General features: G+C 41.2%; 1 protein-coding gene across 3 annotated transcripts in view; it reads right to left on the bottom strand.

The window, feature by feature from the left end:
- TMEM117 (transmembrane protein 117) overlaps window positions 1–22,506 on the bottom strand; it is a 231,348-nt gene extending 208,842 nt beyond the window's left edge. Inside the window, exon 1 of one of the 3 annotated variants that reach the window (XM_063446943.1) lies at window positions 22,479–22,506. The gene's annotated coding sequence lies outside the window, so the exon portion shown is untranslated. Of the gene's footprint in view, window positions 1–13,032; window positions 13,279–21,353; window positions 21,394–22,478 lie in introns of those variants that run through there. The other 2 variants (XM_063446944.1, XM_063446942.1) reach the window with 2 other exon arrangements.
- Window positions 22,507–24,218: the final 1,712 nt, after the last annotated feature.

Below are 24,218 nucleotides of genomic sequence, written 5' to 3'. Positions count from 1 at the left end.
CCCCCCCTCCTCACCCCTTCACGGACTTAATTTCCGGTCCAAACGTTAATCTTGCTATGGTTATTTATATATTAATCCACTTGGGTTCGGACTCATGTTGTTATAGAGGCTATGCTTTTCTACAGAGAGGGTAAAGGAAGGGATGCCAGTAATTTTATTATATCATGCACAACATATTGGCTACGTAAGTTTTCACTCCTACTTTCCATAATGTTTTTCGTATATCAGCGCAATATTTCTAAATTGGAGGTTTTGGGCATACTTTCCATTATGTTTTAATGTATCAGTGCAAAGTCCTAGTCATTCGGCTGGTATCTCCACCTAGTGGTTTGATGGTATTTGCTGTTTTTTTTCTGTATAATGTGTAGCTTCTCTGCCATCCTGTTTTCAGGTTGTTAATGGTGTTTCTTCTATTGGTGCATCCCACGTAATACCACTAAATGCCTGACGCTATGCATGTACTGTTTTATTGGGTCAAGTTAATCTAACTAACTAAACACTGTGTATATGTTGGATTTGTTTTATCTCCCAGATTACGCTTACACTTATGCAACTCCTGTTATACATGCATCGAATTACCTCAGGTTCAGGCGTAACCGCCATTTGACATTCCCCGCTGATTTCTATTAATGTTGCATACTGTCATTTGTTACCATTAGACAGTCACTAGGTCGCTATTATCGCCTATTTCTATCAGGTACAATTTTGTTTCATCCACACTTCAAACAACTGCCTCGACAAGGCCACGTTGTTACACGATGAGGTATCGAACCGACAATCACAGTTACTTTTTGTTTCATTTTGTCATCTGCTAGCAGTAGACAATTACTGGTTCACTATTGCCGCCTGTTTCTATCTGGTATAAATGTGTTTTCGTTCACATTTCCTACAATTGTTACACAATTGGCCTTTGTTAAACGATTATCACCTGTTTCTATCAGGTTTGGTTTCATTGTGTTTCCTAACAACTGCCTCTACTAGGCCACGTTGTTACATGTTTGGGGTACGGGGGCTTGATTCCTGCCTTGCCCTTAACAATCATTTTGTTACTCACTACCTTGCTAATTTCACCCTCCTCTCTCCGTCAGCTGCTACGACGTTTTCTTGGCACAACGCCTTCATTTCATCTCCTTTCAGGTTTATATAGTAACCATCACGAGAATCTTCAGCACCCTCAGGGTCTATCGATACTGCACTATCAGCTATATCTCCATAGTACTTCACTATACTGCACATTATTTTCCTTCCCTCGACTTCAGTTCCTTCTTCTTTCTTCCTCCTTTCTCTCCCTTCGTTTCCTCTGTCTCTATCTGGGAATATCCGGGTATCTATCAGTTACTACAACTTGGGTTTCCAAGCACGTTACGTTACCCCCTTATCAAGCCCCCGTCTAGGGTCAGAGAACTGGCTATCTAGGGTTAGGTTCTATAGACAAGTATATAGATATAAAAAATTCCGCTACAATAAGTGATATATAAGTGACAAAATATATACTTATCTCAATATTTCAAAGTAAAACAGCCTCCCAGGTCATCACCCAGATCGGATAACCTTTACACAGCAAAAATATAGAACAACAGGGATATTCGGGATACGGCTGAGAAATCTATAATTGAAACATAAAAGTGTACATAGTGTAAATCTACATAGAGTAATTAGTAAGTGATCATGAAATGCACTCACGAGATGTAGATGAAAAGATCGCGTTTCAAAGATGCCTCCCCCGGTAGTGATGGGGGGCTGATGCCTTTCTCCACTTGCTTCCGATGGTAGATAAAAAAACAGGACTTCCAGGTGGTGGAAAAGATAAGACAATTTATTTGGGGTAGAAAGAAATCCCCCAGCAATAAAAATCAGAATACAGGCTTTTAAAAAAAGAGGTCCTACGCGTTTCGTTCACCAATTGGAACTTCCTCAGGGACCAAATAAATTAAAATTACATGTGGAAATCACAAGCATAAAAAATATACAGCCTACTCCCACCCTCCCACCAGTCCTGTTTTATAGGGCTAATCCCTGAGTCAATTGATAACCATCTGGGCGTTCTCCTTTCTTTCCTTCCTCATTGGTGGAACAGTAGGTCCTCTCCAGCTGATTTCTTTCAGTATTAGTTGAATTTCCCGGGTTCTGTGCCGGCCGAAAACCGGAACCGGAAGTGAACCTTCACTTCCGCGTTCCACTGAGTCATGCGTTCCAGCAGTGGAATTCAAAGAGGTTAGGATGTGTAGTGATGTGGCCATCTAGTGGTCGCCAGAAGAACAGTCCCAGAGAATAGAATTTGTAAATAGATTTGAATCTAACAAGAAGAAACATAATAACATCGGCAGCAAAAAGTGGAAAATAGATTTATGCAACATATATCGCTCATACACCTTGAAAGCACAGTTTATATATAATTCGATATTAGCATATATAGATTTGCAAGAAAGGTACTACATCTATGTGGATAATCTTAACTAGTGCCCTATTAGTGCTTAAATATTTATAGATATTTTTAGATTTTATTTGAAATTATTTAAAGTCATAAGATATACAATTTGAATTTGAAGTTATAAGATATACAATTTGAATAATAATGAGTGAATTTAGAAGGTGATGTTAATAATATAAACATCTACCCTCAAAAAATCTTTTATACGTGACACCTTAAGTTGAAGAGTAAGAGATAATGGTGTTAGCAAATATCACCTGATCAAGGAAATATGTGTAAAATATGGTGTCGGGGCTTAAGAAACCCAGAAATGTACTTTATGGAAAATATATTAAATGCATCTACCTTAAATGTATTTTTCCCATAAATGGTATTATAGATTGAAGGAGATATAAACGGGTATTGGTCTAGAGACCACAAGACCATAAACCATACAAGGGTTCGGGAACCCTACAACTCCACGATCACAACTAATCAGACAGGTAAGTCATGTCTCCCCAAGGAAAATTTAAGAAGGTACAAACACTACACCGCGTCACGTCAACGTTCGAACCAGACAATCGAGACACTTGACCTATTAATCACTCCCTATCTACTTCTAAATACGATTCTACATTCACATTCCGTCATTAGAGTAAGTAGGACCACTGGCTGCTATTTTCACATCCATTCTATAAGAACGACATCCAGTAGCAGTACGCCGGAACAAACATTAGAGGCACTAGGAATCGGCTATATATTATACAGGAACATTCCCAACGCAGGATTTTATGGATTTTGGATGGATTTTATATAGTGCTATAAGTGTGTTTTTCTGGCATTTCCTTTTGCCCTCTTTTTCAGGCCTACCCTCTACGTCGGTTCCGGCACACCACACCGACTTAATTCCAATCACAAGGTACTTCACTATACGATATTAACCGACCACAAGTTTTAAGGCCGTAAGGCCTGTATTTGTGGGAGGAGTTAAGCGTTCCATATAAACGCTACTCCCCCCCTTCCTACCTGCCGTACGCACGCTGTTCACCCCACCCACCTCTCCCTCTTATACAATTCATTCAGGGGGGCCCTCTTTTTCAGGCCTACCCTCTACGTCGGTTCCGGCACACCACACCGACTTAATTCCAATCACAAGGTACTTCACTATACGATATTAACCGACCACAAATATATATATATAGGCTGCTGGAAAGTACAACATCCAATCGTCCTGTGGCTAGATACAAACAACTAAATTGAGTAATGCTTTAAGCTAGAATATAATAGAGTCAACTTAGTGAGGACTTTATAAGAGTTAGGTAATTTAGTCTAGATATATTAATCATATATATCTATGCAGTATCTCCATTTGTTTGGAGAAAAAAAAATTAACAATTAATAGACATTTTGCACTCAAATTTTTCTGCATAAATAGGCCTCGATTTAATAAGTTTTCTAAATGATTTATCTCCAAAAATTCCCACAGACTGTAATGGAGACTTCGATAGATAAATAATTTGTATTTTTTTCCAAACAGTACTGAATCATTTAGAAAGCTTATTGAATTGGGGCCCTAGTGTTCTAAATAAAACTTAGAAAGGGAAAGAAATAGTAGGTTAAACTAGATATATTAATAAAATATAAATATTAGTTATTCAGTTGTTCGTTGTATATTCATTAAAAAAAAAAACAAGAGCTATATGCAGTATCTCCATTTGTTTTGGATAAAACAATTACATGCAATCCCAAAACTGCATTTTTAGGAAACACAGCATTAATCATGAAGATGACAATGGGCTTTAAGCACCTTTAAAACATGTACAATATTTTTTCACCTAGCATCTATGCCAATCACCGTAGCAAAAATGTAGCAGGTGAGTGAGTGCAAATATCAATGCTCTCTTAACACATGCGCTTCCCGTCAGGACTGCTGCAGTGTCGTCCTGCTGGGCAGAGAAGAGGAGACCCGTATTTTTCAAGCCCCTGGTAAAAAGGACGCACCAGGGAAAATGTTAGCTGCTTTGGTCATTATAGCCTTCTGTGCGACCATTGTACAGCTTTCATACACATCAATGGCAGACACCGCCATGAGTCGCTTCATTCATAAAAAAAAACACGAGTAAGACTGTTTGCAGATGTTAAAGTCTCATTAGAACAACTACAGTTTAACTTAAGTTGTTGTGGTGTATATAGTCTGTCCCTGCAGGCTTTTTGCTGTAAACACTGTTGACATTACTGTCTAGGGACACCTCTAGTGGCAGTCAGACGGCAACTAGAGGTGCTTCCTTGGTCAGTGCTACACAGTGAGTTCAGCAATGACGTTCAGCATCTCCACGCTCTGCATGGAGGCTCTGAATGCTCCCTATAGAGATGCATTGATTCAATGTATCTCTATGAGGGGGTGCTGATTGGCCAGGGCGGCGTCAACATAGGGAAAGCTTGAAGAGAAAAGTAGACATGAAAATATGTAGCAATGTCTCTTCCTCGTGTGCAATGTTTGCTCTGGCTTTGTCTTTTCTGAACTGGATAATGGTGTAATGTTCAAAATCTTTAATATAAAACTTTCAAAAAAATATATGTATCATTTCATGAAAACAATTTAACAGAAGTTATATGTGATTTTTTTTATGTTTTATACAATGGTGTCAAGTTCAGAGGCATGTCAGTTGGCCTTTGGTCATTTAATGTATAATCTACTTATTGTATTAATAATCAAAATGGTCAACAGCAACATGTGCTGTCCCTTAATACAAATGACAGGCATATCAACCGTTATACAACTCTTCTCTGGAATAGGTAGGTCTGAGTGTGTGAACACAGTGATGGAGCCGTGCACCTTCTACCATAAATATGCTGAACATACACATATACACACACACATATATATATATATATATATATATATATATATATATATACACACACACACACACACACACACATACACACACACTGAACCTGTCAAATGATTAAATGAGTATTGTTCAGGGAATTGACAATTACGCCATCACAATTGCTATAGATTTTGATGGATTTAACTAGCTCTCTGTTACAACTTTCACGCTATATAAACCACTGATAATAGTTCTGTCACTTTCACATCCAGTAAATCACACGGGTCACTGGCAAAACTGTATCTTCACTGATAAATACTATAGAGTAAATACTCCAGGAAATCAGTTAATACGCTCCTGGTTTTAGTCACACCGGCTGCGGTTAAAAGGTAGCTGTGATTCATACAAAGCGAGAAATCCTTTGTAAGTGTAAAAATGCTGCATTTGAGCTCATTGAAGCTTTTGAACTACGATTCGTTCTTTAAAACTGTAGTGAATTAAAAACTGAATGGCAAAAAAACTATAAGGATATAGCATAACCTGGCAATTCATTTGTCAATTCACTGCAATTCAGTATTTAGTTAATAACTCCCCTGCAATCAGCACTGTATTTAGCGCGAGATTAACAAGGCAAAAATAGCTCCATTCCCCCGGCAGATGCCTTGTTAGCCTCTTGTCATGGGGGGTGCCAAAAGCTGGCCGACTGGCCGCCTTAGGGCCCCTTTGAGGCTGGCATCTGCTCATTTTGTAAGTGGGCGGCGAGGGAGCACTGCTCTCTCAAGCGCCCGTCAGACATGCTGGGAGACAGAATATGATGTCACTCCGGCTCCCAGCATCACTAAGCGGCGCAAGGGAGCTGAGCAAGAATCCCATACCATCTGCATTGACCACTCACCCACTTGTCCAAGAGTTAAAGGACCACTATAGGCACCCATACCACTTCAGCTTAATGAGGTGGTCTGAGTGCCTGGTCCAGCTAGGATTAACCCTTTTTTGTATAAACATAGCAGTTTTAGAGAAACTGCTATGTTTATAAATGGGTTAATCCAGCCTCTAGTGGCTGTCTCATTGACAGCCGCTAGAGGGCTTCCGCACTTCTCACTGTGAAAATCACAGTGAGAAGACGGCAGCGTCCATAGGAAAGCATTGATAATGCTTTCCTATGGACTGGCTGAATGCACGCACGGCTCTTGCCGCGCATGCGCATTCAGCCGGAGAGGAGGCGGAGAGCTTCCCGCCCGGGAAGTTTAGGTAAGTTTAGGTAAGTTTAACCCCTTCCTCTCCATCCAGCCCGGCGGGAGGGGGACCCTGAGGGTGGGGGCACCCTCAGGGCACTATAGTGTAGTTAAAGGATCCGCACTGGACCCCAGGGAAATAGAGATTCCTTTCCAGCACTCTTCAAAGTAGGGAGGCTGGTAGGAAATTAAAAGAAAACAAATTCTGAGTGTGTCAGTATCAGTGTGTGTGTGTTTGTCAAAGACTGTGTTTGATAGTGAATGTGTATGTCCATCAGTGAGTGTGTGTGTGTGTGTGTGTGTGTCTGTCACTGAGTGTCTGGCAGTAAGTGTGTATGTATTTGTCAGTGAATGTGTATATGTGTGTATCTGTCAGGGAGTGTGTGTGTGTGTGTGTGTGTGTGTATCTGTCAGGGAGTGTGTGTGTGTGTGTGTGTATCTGTCAGGGTGTGTGTGTGTGTGTGTATCTGTCAGGGTGTGTGTGTGTGTGTGTGTATCTGTCAGGGTGTGTGTGTGTGTGTGTGTATCTGTCAGGGTGTGTGTGTGTGTGTGTGTGTATCTGTCAGGGTGTGTGTGTGTGTGTGTGTGTGTGTATCTGTCAGGGAGTGTGTGTGTGTATCTGTCAGGGAGTGTGTGTGTGTGTGTGTGTGTGTGTGTGTGTGTGTGTGTGTGTGTGTATCTGTATGTCTGTCAGTGTGTCAGTGTGTGTAGTGTATTTCTGTGAATGTGTATGTGTGTCTGTTAGTAAAAGTGTGTGTGTTGGTTAAACAATATGTGTGCCAATGACTGTGTGCATGTCAGTGTATGCATCAGTGAGAGTGTGTGTCTGCAGTCAAAGAGCATTTTGGTCTAAAACAGGACCTTGACAGGAACGGTGGTGTCAGAGTTTTGTCATGCCTAGGGCAGCACAAAACCAAAATACACCCCTGCCTGTAATGCCCACAAGTATAAGCAGGTATAAAGTGCTACAGTCACATTTTAGCATGCGAGAGCAAGAGAATAATTGTGAACGATCAAGTTAGTTTTGTGAAAGAAATAACAATGTATTGCTATAACACAAGCCATAAAAGTGTTAGGTGGTGATCATAGGAATATCTTGCATAGTTAAATAGCAAGGTCGAATGTGTACATAAACTAGTTAGCATCCATCACGCTTAGTGAGTGATAATTATGCGCACCGCTAAAATAAACAAGTACAGGAGGTATAATCATTGGTCAATAAAAATTACTCCAAAATAAGGTTATTCACTAAACTCTGAATATTTGCAGAAAAAGAGAGGTAAAATTAGCGGATTTGGATAAATTCTCTAATTCTCTTAGTTTTGTCATTCATATTTAAGGAACGTGCCAAGCACCATTACCACAGCACACTGCAGTGATTATGGTATCAGGAGTTCCTTTGCTCCACCCCAGGGTAAGTGACCAAACTGTTTGCAAATTGTTTGATAACTTACCTGGGGTCCCCTGTTACCTCCTCCAGGAGTACTGGAATTCCCCTGTTCTGAGATTGCCCACAGTTGATGCTCTAAGCCAATGTACTGCAAAGCAGGGCTTGACTGCTTAACCTGAGAGGGCAGTCCAATAATTTGGTTCTTGAGGTTTTCCAATAATTTGCAAAATGTCTGAGTTTAGTGAATGATCCTGATTGTGGTTTTATAAAGCCCACTATCCTGTCTAAAAAGTGTCTGAGTGACGATGAAGTATGTAATGATAAACACATTTAAATGATAAATAAATGTGCATACGCACTGCAAGTGTTAACTAATTTACAAACTCTACTTGGCTGTGAATTAAGATAAAATAAATTATAAAGAAAAAAACGAGCACAATCAATAGCAAACCTTTACATCTACCAGAATACCCAGGGCTTCATCACTGATCCTTACAATTTCATGAAACACATCTAGGTGTATGCAAGACTGGAAGATGGTCCAAGCCATCTCAGCCTATTACTGCTGCCCCAGGAGGAACAGCTTAGAACTTATATTCAAACCTGGATAATTGAGTAGCAGGTGAGCTGCTTGATTTAAAGGGTTACTCTAAGCACCATGTACACGTCAGTGATTTGAAGTGGTTTTGGTGACGGAAGTCTGTAAGTGCAGCGTTTCGCTGTGTGCTGCACATACCGAGTTTAACCCCTTAGCTGCTGACAGTTAGTTGACGTTAGTAGATATTGAATGGTGAGTGCATCAGCTGCTTAATCTGGAAACCCGTCACCATGAGGAGAGATGACTAGGAGCCCACCAGACACCCAGATAAGAGGACAAATCGTTACTAAATGGTTTAACTCGTTACCGGCTAACAGCGCCAAGGTACTCCTGGTATCATAACCACTATAGTGGGTTGCAGTAATTTTAATGCTTGGAGGAACCCTTTAAATGTTGGGAGAACCACGTTCTTCCATTTTTTCTTTCTTTTTGTGAAACGGCTCAAAAATGGTTTGACACATATTGTGGTGGCAGCAGATCAAAATAATGAAAAATTCCTAGATGTCCTGAATAAAATAGCTGACGGACAAGCTGACACTCCACTAACAGCAATATTCACTAGTGTGTGACTTGTCGAGAATTCAAATTTTAGGCCAAACTAACAGATTTGGAACATTCCCTAAGTCAGATATATTTTTATTTCAGCTATTTATACTTGGAGTTCCCACAAGTCACATTTTAGAGAACAGCCCTGAAGATAATGAAAGTACTTTGGAAGAGAAATACGGTATGTGGTGCTGTTGGCATCACTTAAACTAGAGTTCATTCAGAGGTTCATGAAGTATGCCAGCCTGTCACAATGAATGCTGCAGTTGGAAAACTAAATGCTTTTATTATTAACCATGAATCACATAAAATCCGGGCACGCTTTAATACGTCCTATTGTTTAGAAAAACAAACAAAAAAAAAACACAGCAACTGTATATGTAGAAAAAAATAAATAAAAATAAAAAAGGGCTTCATTAACAGCAACACCTAAAAAGCACGCTTTATTCTGAAGGCAGGATATTCCTGTACTATGTGCATTTGTCTGCAATGGCAGCAGGGCTACAAGATCCACGTTTTCAAGGACTTACATAATTGCATCATGCTGCTGGCCAGGACATGAAAGGTTGTGACCTGAAGTACCTCTGCCTGATTAATGATTAGCATTTGAATTTTACATAGCTCCACATTCCATACACTACCCAACAGTTTGTAGAAGTGAAGTGTATCCAAGACAACATGATGGACCTGGTATATTGTCTCGTGTACACGTTTAAATCACAAGCATCTCTACCTGGGCCACTGTATTACACCATTAACCTCTTCAGGACACATGACATGTGTGACATGTCATGATTCCCTTTTAATCCAGAAGTTTGGTCCTTAAGGTGTTAAAGAAGATCCAGGCCATTTAGATAACATATTAGCAACATGGAGGAAATCATTTGGCTTGCAATACGTTTAAACTTCCCTCGTCATTTCACACAGTATCTCTCACAGTATTTCTGACAGTATGTCTCACATGGGGATTTTAAGCAGTAATAGCACATTCCAGTTCTATGGACAGAACAATAAGCTAGGCCTCAGATCAATGAATGGGCACACTGTCTGTATTTAAAGGCACAGTGTGACCAGTACTGCTCTATTAGATTTTCCAATTAGCTATTTTAAGAAATAGCCTTTAAACCCCAGCCAGGCTGTCCGACCATGATGCATTCATTAAAGATAGCTCTGGCAGAATCCCAGTCTTATTGGAAATCACGGCAGATACAGATTAACTACTATGCCCCCTCCTCATTGTGTAGGCACAGGGTGAGACATTGTACCCTGTGTCATTGTGTATCTGCACACTCTGTACCCTGTGTCATTGTATATCTGTACACATTGTACCCTGTGTCATTGTATATCTGTACACATTGTACCCTGTGTCATTGTATATCTGTACACTCTGTACCTTGTGTCATTGTATATCTGCACACTCTGTACCCTGTGTCATTGTATATCTGTACACTCTGTGTCCTGTGTCATTGTATATCTGGGCACATTGTATTCTGTGTCATTGTATATCTGCACACTCTGTACCCTGTGTCATTGTATATCTGTACACTCTGTATCGTGTCATTGTATATCTGCACACTTTGTATTCTGTGTCATTGTATATCTGCACACTTTGTATTCTGTGTCATTGTATATCTGCACACTCTGTATCCTGTCATTGTATATCTGCACACTTTGTATTCTGTGTCATTGTATATCTGTACACATTGTACCCTGTGTCATTATATATCTGCACACTCTGTATCCTGTGTCATTGTATATCTGCACACTCTGTACCCTGTGTCATTGCATATCTGTACACATTGTACCCTGTGTCATTGTATATCTGCACACTCTGTACCCTGTCATTGTATATCTGCACACTCTGTACCCTATGTCATTGTATATCTGTACACTCTGTGTCCTGTGTCATTGTATATCTGCACACTTTGTATTCTGTGTCATTGTATATCTGTACACATTGTACCCTATGTCATTGTATATCTGCACACTCTGTATCCTGTGTCATTGTATATCTGCACACTCTGTATCCTGTGTCATTGTATATCTGTACACTCTGTGTCCTGTGTCATTGTATATCTGTACACTCTGTACCCTGTGTCATTGTATATCTGTACACTCTGTATCCTGTCATTGTATATCTGCACACTTTGTATTCTGTGTCATTGTATATCTGTACACATTGTACCCTGTGTCATTATATATCTGCACACTCTGTATCCTGTGTCATTGTATATCTGCACACTCTGTACCCTGTGTCATTGTATATCTGTACACATTGTACCCTGTGTCATTGTATATCTGCACACTCTGTACCCTGTGTCATTGTATATCTGCACACTCTGTACCCTGTGTCATTGTATATCTGCACACTGTGTATTCTGTGTCATTGTATATCTGCACACTCTGTATCCTGTCATTGTATATCTGTACACATTGTACCCTGTGTCATTGTATATCTGGGCACATTGTATTCTGTGTCATTGTATATCTGCACACTCTGTACCCTGTGTCATTGTATATCTGTACACTCTGTACCCTGTGTCATTGTATATCTGTACACTCTGTACCCTGTGTCATTGTAAATCTGCTCACTCTGTACCCTGTGTCATTGTATATCTGTACACTCTGTACCCTGTGTCATTGTATATCTGTACACTCTGTACCCTGTGTCATTGTATATCTGTACACTCTGTACCCTGTGTCATTGTATATCTGCACACTTTGTATTCTGTGTCATTGTATATCTGCACACTCTGTATCCTGTGTCATTGTATATCTGCACACTCTGTATCCTGTGTCATTGTATATCTGTACACATTGTACCCTGTGTCATTGTATATCTGCACACTCTGTATCCTGTGTCATTGTATATCTGCACACTCTGTATCCTGTGTCATTGTATATCTGTACACTCTGTACCCTGTGTCATTGTATATCTGCACACTCTGTACCCTGTGTCATTGCATATCTGTACCCTGTGTCATTGTAAATCTGCTCACTCTGTATCCTGTGTCATTGTATATCTGCACACTTTGTATTCTGTGTCATTGTAAATCTGCTCACTCTGTACCCTGTGTCATTGTATATCTGCACACTCTGTATCCTGTGTCATTGTATATCTGTACACTCTGTACCCTGTGTCATTGTATATCTGCACACTCTGTACCCTGTGTCATTGCATATCTGTACCCTGTGTCATTGTATATCTGCTCACTCTGTATCCTGTGTCATTGTATATCTGCACACTTTGTATTCTGTGTCATTGTATATCTGCACACTTTGTATTCTGTGTCATTGTATATCTGCACACTTTGTATTCCGTGTCATTGTAAATCTGCTCACTCTGTACCCTGTCATTGTATATCTGTACGCATTGTACCCTGTGTCATTATATATCTGCACACTCTGTACCCTGTGTCATTGCATATCTGCACACTCTGTATCCTGTGTCATTGTATATCTGCACACTTTGTATTCTGTGTCATTGTATATCTGCACACTTTGTATTCTGTGTCATTGTATATCTGCACACTCTGTATCCTGTGTCATTGTATATCTGTACACATTGTACCCTGTGTCATTGTATATCTGTACACATTGTATTCCGTGTCATTGTATATCTGTACACTCTGTATCCTGTGTCATTGTATATCTGCACACTCTGTATCCTGTGTCATTGTATATCTGCACACTTTGTATTCTGTGTCATTTTATATCTGCACACTTTGTATTCTGTGTCATTGTATATCTGCACACTTTGTATTCAGTCATTGTATATCTGTACACATTGTACCCTGTGTCATTGTATATCTGCACACTCTGTATTCTGTGTCATTGTATATCTGCACACTCTGTATCCTGTGTCATTGTATATCTGTACACTCTGTATTCTGTGTCATTGTATATCTGCACACGTTGTATCCAGAGTCACTGTAACTCTGCAATGATGAGTAAAAACATTCATATCTAACAGAGGATCCACCCTTCCCTGTCCTGGCATCTCACAGCGTTTTACTTACCCACTGATCGCCCGCCGGTGTCTATGGATACACTCCCATCCTCTGAGGGTGATGTTTGCAGGGCATTGATCCAGCTTCCAATAATAGCCAGGCAGAGATGGAGCCCACGCCCCACCGTATAGCTGCTACTCCATTCCCGTGACGTGCCCTGCTGACATCCTACACCGGGAGCCTGGCTCACTCTGGATTCACACACTGCTCTCATGGAACGTGAGCTGCAACATTGTGACACCCTGACTGGCACTGTAACATTGTAATACACCGACTGGCACGGTAACATTGTAACACCCTGACTGGCACTGTAACATTGTAACACCCTAACTGGCACGGTAACATTGTAATACCCTGACTGGCACTGTAACATTGTAACACCCTGACTGGCACGGTAACATTGTAATACCCTGACTGGCACGGTAACATTGTAACACCCTGACTGGCACTGTAACATTGTGACACCCTGAATGGTATTGTAACACCGTGCCCTCTCACTGACTGGCACTGTAACATTGTAACACCCTGATTGGCACTGTAACATTGTAACACCGTGCCCTCTCACTGGCACTGCAAAATTGTGATACCCAGAATGGCACTGCAACATTGTGACACCCTGACATGCACTGTAACATTGTAACACCCTGAATGGCATTGTAACACCGTGCCCTCTCACTGACTGGCACTGTAACATTGTAAGACCCTGAATGGCATTGTAACACCGTGCCCTCTCACTGACTGGCACTGCAACACTGTAACAACCTGACTGGCAACAACTTGTACTCTTACTTACTGGCACTGCAACAACCTGCACTCTTACTGGCAATGCAAAACTGTAACACCATGCCCGCTCATTAACCAACACTGTATCATTGTAACCGTGTGCCCTGACTGACAGCACACTGCAGCAACGTAGCCATGTCCCTCTCACTGACTGACACTGCAACAATGTAACCATGTCCCTCTCACTGACTGATACTGCAACAATGTAACCATGTCCCTCTCACTGACTGACACTCCAACACTGTAACCATGTCCTCTCAATGACTGATACTGCAACAATGTAACCATGTCCCTCTCACTGACTGCAACTTTAACCATGTCCCTCTCACTGACTGACTGACACTGCAACACTGTAACCATGTCCCTCTCACTGACTGACACTGCAACACTGTAACCATATCCCTCTCACTGACTGATACTGCAACAAGTTAACCATGTCCCTCTCACTGACTGATACTGCAACACTGTAACCATGTCCCTCTCACTGACTGACTGACACTGCAACACTGTAACCATGTCCCTCTCACTGACTGACACTGTAGCCATGTCCCTTTCACTGACTGACACTGCAACACTTTAGCCATGTCCCTCTCACTGACTGACACTGCAACACTGTAACCATGTCCTCTCACTGACTGATACTGCAACAATGTAACCATGTCCCTCTCACTGACTGACACTCCAACAATGTAACCATGTCCCTCTCACTGACTGACACTCCAACACTGTAACCATGTCCCTCTCACTGACTGACACTGCAACACTGTAACCATATCCCTCTCACTGACTGATACTGCAACAAGTTAACCATGTCCCTCTCACTGACTGATACTGCAACACTGTAACCATGTCCCTCTCACTGACTGACTGACACTGCAACACTGTAACCATGTCCCTCTCACTGACTGACACTGTAGCCATGTCCCTTTCACTGACTGACACTGCAACACTTTAGCCATGTCCCTCTCACTGACTGACACTGCAACACTGTAACCATGTCCTCTCACTGACTGATACTGCAACAATGTAACCATGTCCCTCTCACTGACTGACACTCCAACAATGTAACCATGTCCCTCTCACTGACTGACACTCCAACACTGTAACCATGTCCCTCTCACTGACTGACACTCCAACACTGTAACCATGTCCCTCTCACTGACTGACACTCCAACACTGTAACCATATCCCTCTCACTGACTGACACTGCAACACTGTAACCATATCCCTCTCACTGACTGACACTGCAACAATGTAACCATGTCCTCTCACTGACTGATACTGCAACACTGTAACCATATCCCTCTCACTGACTGACTGACACTGCAACACTGTAACCATGTCCCTCTCACTGACTGACACTGTAGCCATGTCCCTTTCACTGACTGACACTGCAACACTTTAGCCATGTCCCTCTCACTGACTGACACTGCAACACTGTAACCATGTCCTCTCACTGACTGATAATGTAACCATGTCCCTCTCACTGACTGACACTGCAACACTGTAACCATGTCCTCTCACTGACTGACACTGCAACAATGTAACCATGTCCCTCTCACTGACTGACACTCCAACACTGTAACCATGTCCCTCTCACTGACTGACACTCCAACACTGTAACCATGTCCCTCTCACTGACTGACACTCCAACACTGTAACCATATCCCTCTCACTGACTGACACTGCAACACTGTAACCATATCCCTCTCACTGACTGACACTGCAACAATGTAACCATGTCCTCTCACTGACTGACACTCCAACACTGTAACCATGTCCCTTTCACTGACTGACTGACACTGCAACACTGTAACCATATCCCTCTCACTGACTGATACTGCAACAAGTTAACCATGTCCCTCTCACTGACTGACACTCCAACACTGTAACCATGTCCCTCTCACTGACTGACACTGCAACACTGTAACCATATCCCTCTCACTGACTGATACTGCAACACTATAACCATGTCCCTCTCACTGACTGAATGACACTGCAACACTGTAGCCATGTCCTCTCACTGACTGATACTGCAACAATGTAACCATGTACCTCTCACTGACTGACACTGCAACACTGTAACCATATCTCTCTCACTGACTGACTGACACTGCAACACTGTAACCATGTCCCTCTCACTGACTGACACTGCAACACTGTAACCATGTCCCTCTCACTGACTGATACTGCAACAAGTTAACCATGTCCCTCTCACTGACTGACACTGCAACACTGTAACCATATCCCTCTCACTGACTGACACTGCAACAATGTAACCATGTCCCTCTCACTGACTGATACTGCAACAATGAACCATGTCCCTCTCACTGACTGACTGACACTGCAACACTGTAACCATATCCCTCTCACTGACTGACACTGCAACAATGTAACCATGTCCCTCTCACTGACTGATACTGCAACACTGTAACCATGTCCCTCTCACTGACTGACACTGCAACACTGTAACCATGTCCCTCTCACTGACTGACTGACACTGCAACACTGTAACCATATCCCTCTCACTGACTGACACTGCAACAATGTAACCATGTCCCTCTCACTGACTGACACTCCAACACTGTAACCATGTCCCTCTCACTGACTGACACTGCAACACTGTAACCATATCCCTCTCACTGACTGACACTGCAACAATGTAACCATGTCCCTCTCACTGACTGATACTGCAACAATGTAACCATGTCCCTCTCACTGACTGACACTGTAACCATGTCCCTCTCACTGACTGACACTGCAACACTGTAACCATGTCCCTCTCACTGACTGACACTGCAACACTGTAACCATGTCCCTCTCACTGACTGACTGACACTGCAACACTGTAACCATATCCCTCTCACTGACTGACACTGCAACAATGTAACCATGTCCCTCTCACTGACTGACACTGCAACACTGTAACCATATCCCTCTCACTGACTGACACTGCAACACTGTAACCATGTCCTCTCACTGACTGATACTGCAACAATGTAACCATGTCCCTCTCAATGACTGACACTGCAACACTGTAAACATGTCCCTCTCACTGACTGACACTGCAACACTGTAACCATGTCCCTCTCACTGACTGACTGACACTGCAACACTGTAACCATATCCCTCTCACTGACTGACACTGCAACAATGTAACCATGTCCCTCTCACTGACTAATACTGCAACAAGTTAACCATGTCCCTCTCACTGACTGACACTCCAACACTGTAACCATGTCCCTCTCACTGACTGATACTGCAACAATGTAACCATGTCCCTCTCAATGACTGATACTGCAACAATGTAACCATGTCCCTCTCACTGACTGACACTGCAACACTGTAACCATGTCCCTCTCACTGACTGATACTGCAACAAGTTAACCATGTCCCTCTCACTGACTGACACTGCAACAATGTAACCATGTCCCTCTCACTGACTGACTGACACTCCAACACTGTAACCATGTCCCTCTCACTGACTGACTGACACTGCAACACTGTAACCATATCCCTCTCACTGACTGATACTGCAACAAGTTAACCATGTCCCTCTCACTGACTGACACTGCAACACTGTAACCATGTCCCTCTCACTGACTGACACTCCAACACTGTAACCATGTCCCTCTCACTGACTGACACTCCAACACTGTAACCATATCCCTCTCACTGACTGACACTGCAACAATGTAACCATGTCCCTCTCACTGACTGACTGACACTGCAACACTGTAGCCATGTCCCTCTCACTGACTGACACTGTAGTCATGTCCCTCTCACTGACTGACTGACACTGCAACACTGTAACCATGTCCCTCTCACTGACTGACACTGTAACCATGTCCCTCTCACTGACTGACACTGTAGCCATGTCCCTCTCACTGACTGACTGACACTGCAACACTGTAACCATGTCCCTCTCACTGACTGACACTGTAGCCATGTCCCTCTCACTGACTGACACTGCAACACTGTAACCATGTCCCTCTCACTGACTGACACTGCAACACTGTAACCATGTCCCTCTCACTGACTGACTGATACTGCAACACTGTAGCCATGTCCCTCTCACTGACTGACACTGTAGCCATGTCCCTCTCACTGACTGACACTGTAGCCATGTCCCTCTCACTGACTGACACTGTAGCCATGTCCCTCTCACTGACTGACACTGCAACACTTTAACCATGTCCCTCTCACTGACTGACACTGTAACATTGTAACTAGGGCATCGCTCGGGCTCTGCACAGGTGTAAAAACCGATCGCACTGACTGCCACGGTTATAGAGATAAAGTATGGATGTAGAGACCAAAAAGCTGCTTTCCAAATAAGACAGTAATACATCAGCAACACTTCTCTGGCAGTCCAGGAGTTAACCGTCTGAGCAGATTTAAAGATTATACTTACTGAAGGCGCTGAGTACTGACTAGACTGTGATTTTGGTCTATCCTGGAAAGGAGAGGTTGATTATGTAGAAATATTACAATGGTTACTTTAATGCTGCTTACTTTGTATCACAACTAGTGGAATACTCTGAGAATGCCTAGAACTTTGGGAAACAGTGTATTAATGATGGATTGCAAGCTCTTCTGGCAAAAGATAGTGGGGCTTGTAATATTTGACATGTATTATTTCAGACTGGTAAATTTATGCACCTCCAGCACACCCACTTTTCATTTACACAACTATGATTCTTCCCACACTTATTTGCAAGAATTGAGAATAAACTCCTACACACACATTTCATTCAATAGCATCCAATATCTTACTAGACTGTAAGCTCATTTGAACAGGGTCCTCATCAATCTATTGTCTCTTTAACATTTTGGATTTGTCTAATTTATTGTTAAAAAACAAAAGGCGTGTGATCACGCCGAAACGTGCGTCGAGCGTTTGCCGAACTTCGTTTTTAATACTGGGGGATGCAGTTGGCTGATCTTTAATAACGTGGGGAATTTGTTACTTATATAGACTGGTACTCTGTGCTTCGATCAGAGACTATGAGACTATGAGACTATCTCTCTAGTAGCAGCAATGGTATCTAGCCCTGGTATCACCAGGGAATAGGGAGTTTTTACAGTTTACGCTCATATTTAGAGATAGACTATTCGGAGGCAGCAATGTATATACTTTTCTAGTCAGCTAGACAGTCCGTGTGGAATATACAACGTTAGGCTGCCTTGAAGCAGCAGTCTACCACAATATATCTACGAGTCAGACCGGGTGGGATATCACTCTAGTCAGCTGGGTGATTTCGTCTGTACTACATAGGGGTAGGCTGGGGTAGGCTGCCTTGAAGCAGCAGTTTAATTAAGTGTACATAGGAGCTAGACTTGATGGTTCACATACTTTATATTAGCCATAGTGGCTGATCTCCCCGTGAGATATTTGATTTATTTGTGTCGTTTTCCACCTATCTTTGGGACATTTATGAACTGACCCACGGGTATACCCTGTGCAATCAGTTACCTAGCCTTATTTACAAAAGTGCACTTGTACTAATCTATTGCAACAATCTATTGAGACTATTATATCGCTACCTCTCTATACTAACTATATAAGTAAAAAATCTGCCTCTAAGGCACTTCTACCCTGTAAGGTGATATCTGGATAAATTGAAATGAACTCTATCCACTATCCACTGTGAGATATATATGGAACAAAGGGTGTTGATATCTGTCCTTATTAACTGAGCAGTTCCCCACGTACCACCATTCTGTTTTAAACACAGAGTGGCAGTATAAATACATACCTTCCTCTAGCTCATTCTAGACTCTATATGACGAATATCAATCTGGACAAACACTATATGATTACACATGGATAACTTATATCTGTTCCAAATTGTTTAAATCTACCGAAATACACTTAAGTCTGTAGAAAGGAGCTGGGGATTCACATCTAAAGCCGGGATATCTACTGAGCCCTCCACTTCTGTAGGGTTAGGGTGTATAAGATATCTGACTGAACATATACTGTACTATATATTGTATTTTTTATTTAATACTGTATTTCAGATACTCTTTTTGCCACCCTCACTACCTATGTAGAATATCCATACTGCATCCACCCAGTTTTTAATTCACCTGTATTTTCACGAGTGTTTTTCACTATTATTACACTTTATTGTTGTTTTGTCCGTAAGCGGCTTAATAAAGGGTATACCCCATAATTATTCTAAATATTTTAGAGATATCATTCTGTGGAATGGATGCCCAACTTTTTCATCTGTATTGGAGCTACCATTTCACTTTAGTCCTTTTCCTTATTGTTAAATTTCCCCCTTTTATAATATTGTAAAGCGTTGTGGAATATGTTGGCGCTATATAAATACCAAAAATATAATAATAATAATATACCAATTATTTTTGTCATCACCTGTCCAATTTATAATTTCTTTATCCTTTTGTGATTCCAATTCTTCTTCTTCCCTTTTAAAATCATTGGTTGCTCTCTATCCCCTGTTTTTTTTTTAGCCGCTTTTCATTACATTTATGAATAATTAATTCTATCAGAGAAGACTTTAAAATGATATCTGGGAAAATGTGTAAATCTTGGACTTAAGTGTTAAATCAATGTATTAATTATGGACAGAATCCCTTAGGAACCATTATGATTGTATTATTTCACAATGGGTGTGTATGAATGATACATTTAGTCAGTCAGCCCTGGTAGGCCCTCATGCTCCGAGCTGGATAATAACGCTGCTGGTAGTAGGGTTATATCTCTGGCAGTATCGTAAAATATCTCTGTACGTACAGGGTTTTATACTGAAATGCTGCACATAAGGACTCCCCATCTCCCACGGCCAAGAGATTAAACTTGGAATGTGGTACTCATACGTACTCCAATCACTATGACCTATTCAAACCACTAAAGTGGTCATGGTGGCTGGAGTAACCCTTTAAGTTGTATTGGTGACCACAGTGTTCCTTTGATTGATAAAGGTACGCGCCATAGTGAATGAAGAAGTCTTTCACATAATGTATAAAATCTGATGGTTTGGGCAACCCTTGTCCCATTTGCCTTGGTAAACTCTATTGACTATTAATCAACTCCTTCCTAAATGTGGCTTTCTGCTTCTAACAGTGTTCACAATGTAAAGTTATATATATGGATTAAATATAATATAATATATTGGAATAAATATATAATTCAAATAAATAAAAATGACATTTGTAAACCATAACATGACATGTCATTCTTGTATTTCTTCTGTTTTATGTGATATTTTTATAAAGGTCTGAGTGAGTATTGTGCATAGTATGGACAAGTGTGTGATGTATATGTTAACAGGAACCATTAACAGGCTTTGTTAACAAAAATGACTGATACAGCTCCATTCAGTTGAGAACAGAGATGAAGTAGCGATATAATGAAATGATGGAATAAGGTTGATATAGATAACATGGATGGTCATACATAAACCTAAATAGGGTTATTCATTAAAGGGAACCTATGGTCTCGAAAATAGCAAGCATTGTTTCCCTTATATCGATGCGATCCCTGTCCATACGAATTTGATGTCTGTTCAACTTACCTCATTTCCAGCACTGAGACTCTTCCACTGCAGTCTCTATTTCCACCGACGTCAGCATCCAAGCTGACATCACCGGCAATCATATCCAATACAATGCTTCTCTAACGTTGCCTGTTTCTGTCTAATAAACCTGCCATTGATCGTATACTTGTTCCCAGTCCTTGGTTTGTTTTCATTTGAGGAGCCTGGGTATCTCTGGAGTCTGGCCCCTATATACAGTAAGGAAACAGTGCAACAAATGCTATTGCCGCTCATTGATTATGGGGATTTAGTGTATGCACCCATACCGCAAAGCCACCTTAATAAACTGAATACGTTACATAATTAATTCTGCCACTTTGTATTAGAATATAATTACTTTACCCACCACTGTGACATGCTAAAAGAGCTAGACTGGCTGTCGCTGGAATCCCGACGCACGCTTCATCTTTCCAGCATTGTGCATAAGAGCATTTCAGGACAGCTCCCACCCTACCTGAGTAGAATGCTCTCCCCGGCTGTTCCCACCTACTATAACCTCCGATCCAGTACTAGCACGATATTTAGCATACCGCAATACAAAAAAAAGTGGCTCGATCCTCATTTTCCTACAGAGCACCGCAATTATGGAATAACCTCAGGGACACAGTCAAACCTTCATTCAATCTAAAATCTTTTAAGAGATCTATGGCAATATACCTCAGCACAGAATGCACCTGTCATGGTTGAATATATTTATTACCTGTTATGTATTCAATTTATATATGTGTATATATATATAGTTTGTATATTGTATTTTTGTAATATTGTATCCTATTGTAACAATGCAATGTTTTGTGGACCCAGGACATACTTGAAAACAAGAGAAATCTCAATGTATCCATCCTGGTAAAATATTTTATAACTAAATAAATAAATAAATATGTGCCTTCCCCCACGCCCTATTTTAGTTGTTTAACCCCTTAAGGAACATGTCATGGTTCCCTTTTATTCCAGAAGTTTGGTCCTTAAGGGGTTAAACCTGATGCTCCCATTCTGTATGTCCACTCAGCTTCTCTGTCTGTCCACAGCTTATTTACAGTCTGTCCACTCCCCATTCTCTGTATATGCACCCCACCCCCACTATGCCTTGACTATCTCTCTTACCATGATTGTAGTGAGGATGAGCCATACTAAGGCCGAAGGCATTCATGCTCCTTTGCTTGGTGTATCACTGCAGTGCACACTACAAGAGGTGAGTAGAGAGAGGGTGGAATATAACTTTACGTTCCCGGTCCCTCCACTCACTGCAAGCTGATTGCACCAAGCTACTCTGACAGATCAGGATGATCGCGGTCCTACTTGGCTGTGCTATATTTGGAGACATGCAGAGTCAGCTGATCTCTCTCAGTCAATGAGCTAAGTCCTGCAACACTGAGACAAGTGCCTGGGGACTTCAGGTAGACATGTTCAGTTTAACATAGGGGATAACGGAGCCCCAGCTAGACACTTACGTCCACTGCATAGGACCAAATACAGATTAAGGAAGAGCACACACACAAAAATATGGTTCTAAATTTTACAGGGCTACGTACGGTAAATCACCTGTCTCAGCAAACAGATATGGTGATTCAATTCCACAATATGGCCATATTGTGTTAAGCTAATCGTTACGCTACAGTACCCCAATAGTGGTGGGTCCTAAACATTGGTTATGGTGTGATAAAGTAATCTGGGTTCTAATAGAATGCCTTAAATTTGTCAGATTATTAGAAAAGTGTAGCTGTAACGACAGAAATAAAGTTCTCTGAGAAAATCTCTTATCAAAGGCATTTTGTCTTTTGTGAAAATTTGTATAGCTCCTCTTTGTGCCATTTCCCAAATCATGTCTGCACATGGCCCTTTCTGAACTGGTTTAATCAAACTATATTTAGCTACTATTTAAACAGTTTTTTTTTGTTTCTCTTCTGAAGTAGGCCATGTTAAAAGATATTGTAGATCTCAGATTACGATAAAATTAGATAGTCAAACACGTGAGTCTAAAGCCTTTTAAAAAAAATAAACCAAAACTATTTTTATCGTAATATAAAAGAAACATAATGTTTTCATAACTAGTGAGAAAATCCTACATAACAGATCCTACAACACTCTATCATTTATTCATACATACTGTATACTACATATGAGTCTGTCCCTTATGATGCTGTTGCTATTCGATTATGCAGTATTATTTATTCAGATATCCTTATTTTCATGATTTCATGGCAGTCTACGTGTTTGTGGCTGGTTGTAATCCTTTTATATCTATTTCAGTCATTGAATGTTCTATAATGAAGTAGTGAAGGTGGATGCTGTGTATATATACAGGGAATGCAGAATTATTAGGCAAGTTGTATTTTTGAGGATTCATTTTATTTTATTTTTTTAATTCTTTATTTTTGCACTCGATAGGGAAGGCAAGAGTAACACAAACTTGTAGGCTTGCGCAGAAGCCAAAATATACAGGAACATACATTTAAATACAAATATAACTTCTTTAGCAAATACAACAATTCACTTTATGCATTCTGCATCACTTGCCCTCCTTCGAGGGTTTTTCCGTTTTTATGGTAACCTCAGTTAAGTTCCTTATTGTAATATAGGAGAGGCATATCTAGAAATAGCGTTATGATAGATCCCGTGCAGTAGTATACAATATTCGATAACCTCTTCCAGAGCTCAAATTATATATCAGTCCTACAGATTATCCACCTCCGGAATTCCAGGCTATCCGCCTCTCTACTTGTATGTTGTACTACTAGACAGGTTCTACGCCCCGAGCAATAGCCCAGAGACTACTCAGAGTAGGAGTAGCCCTAGGGATCCCCATCTCTCCATCAGGACAGATGTCTGTGCTAGGAAGGAACC

This window comes from Pelobates fuscus, chromosome 3 (assembly GCF_036172605.1).
Source record: "Pelobates fuscus isolate aPelFus1 chromosome 3, aPelFus1.pri, whole genome shotgun sequence".
Taxonomy (NCBI): Eukaryota; Metazoa; Chordata; class Amphibia; order Anura; family Pelobatidae; genus Pelobates; species Pelobates fuscus.
Note: the sequence above shows the minus strand (reverse complement) of the source record. Positions and strands in the feature narration are given on the sequence as shown.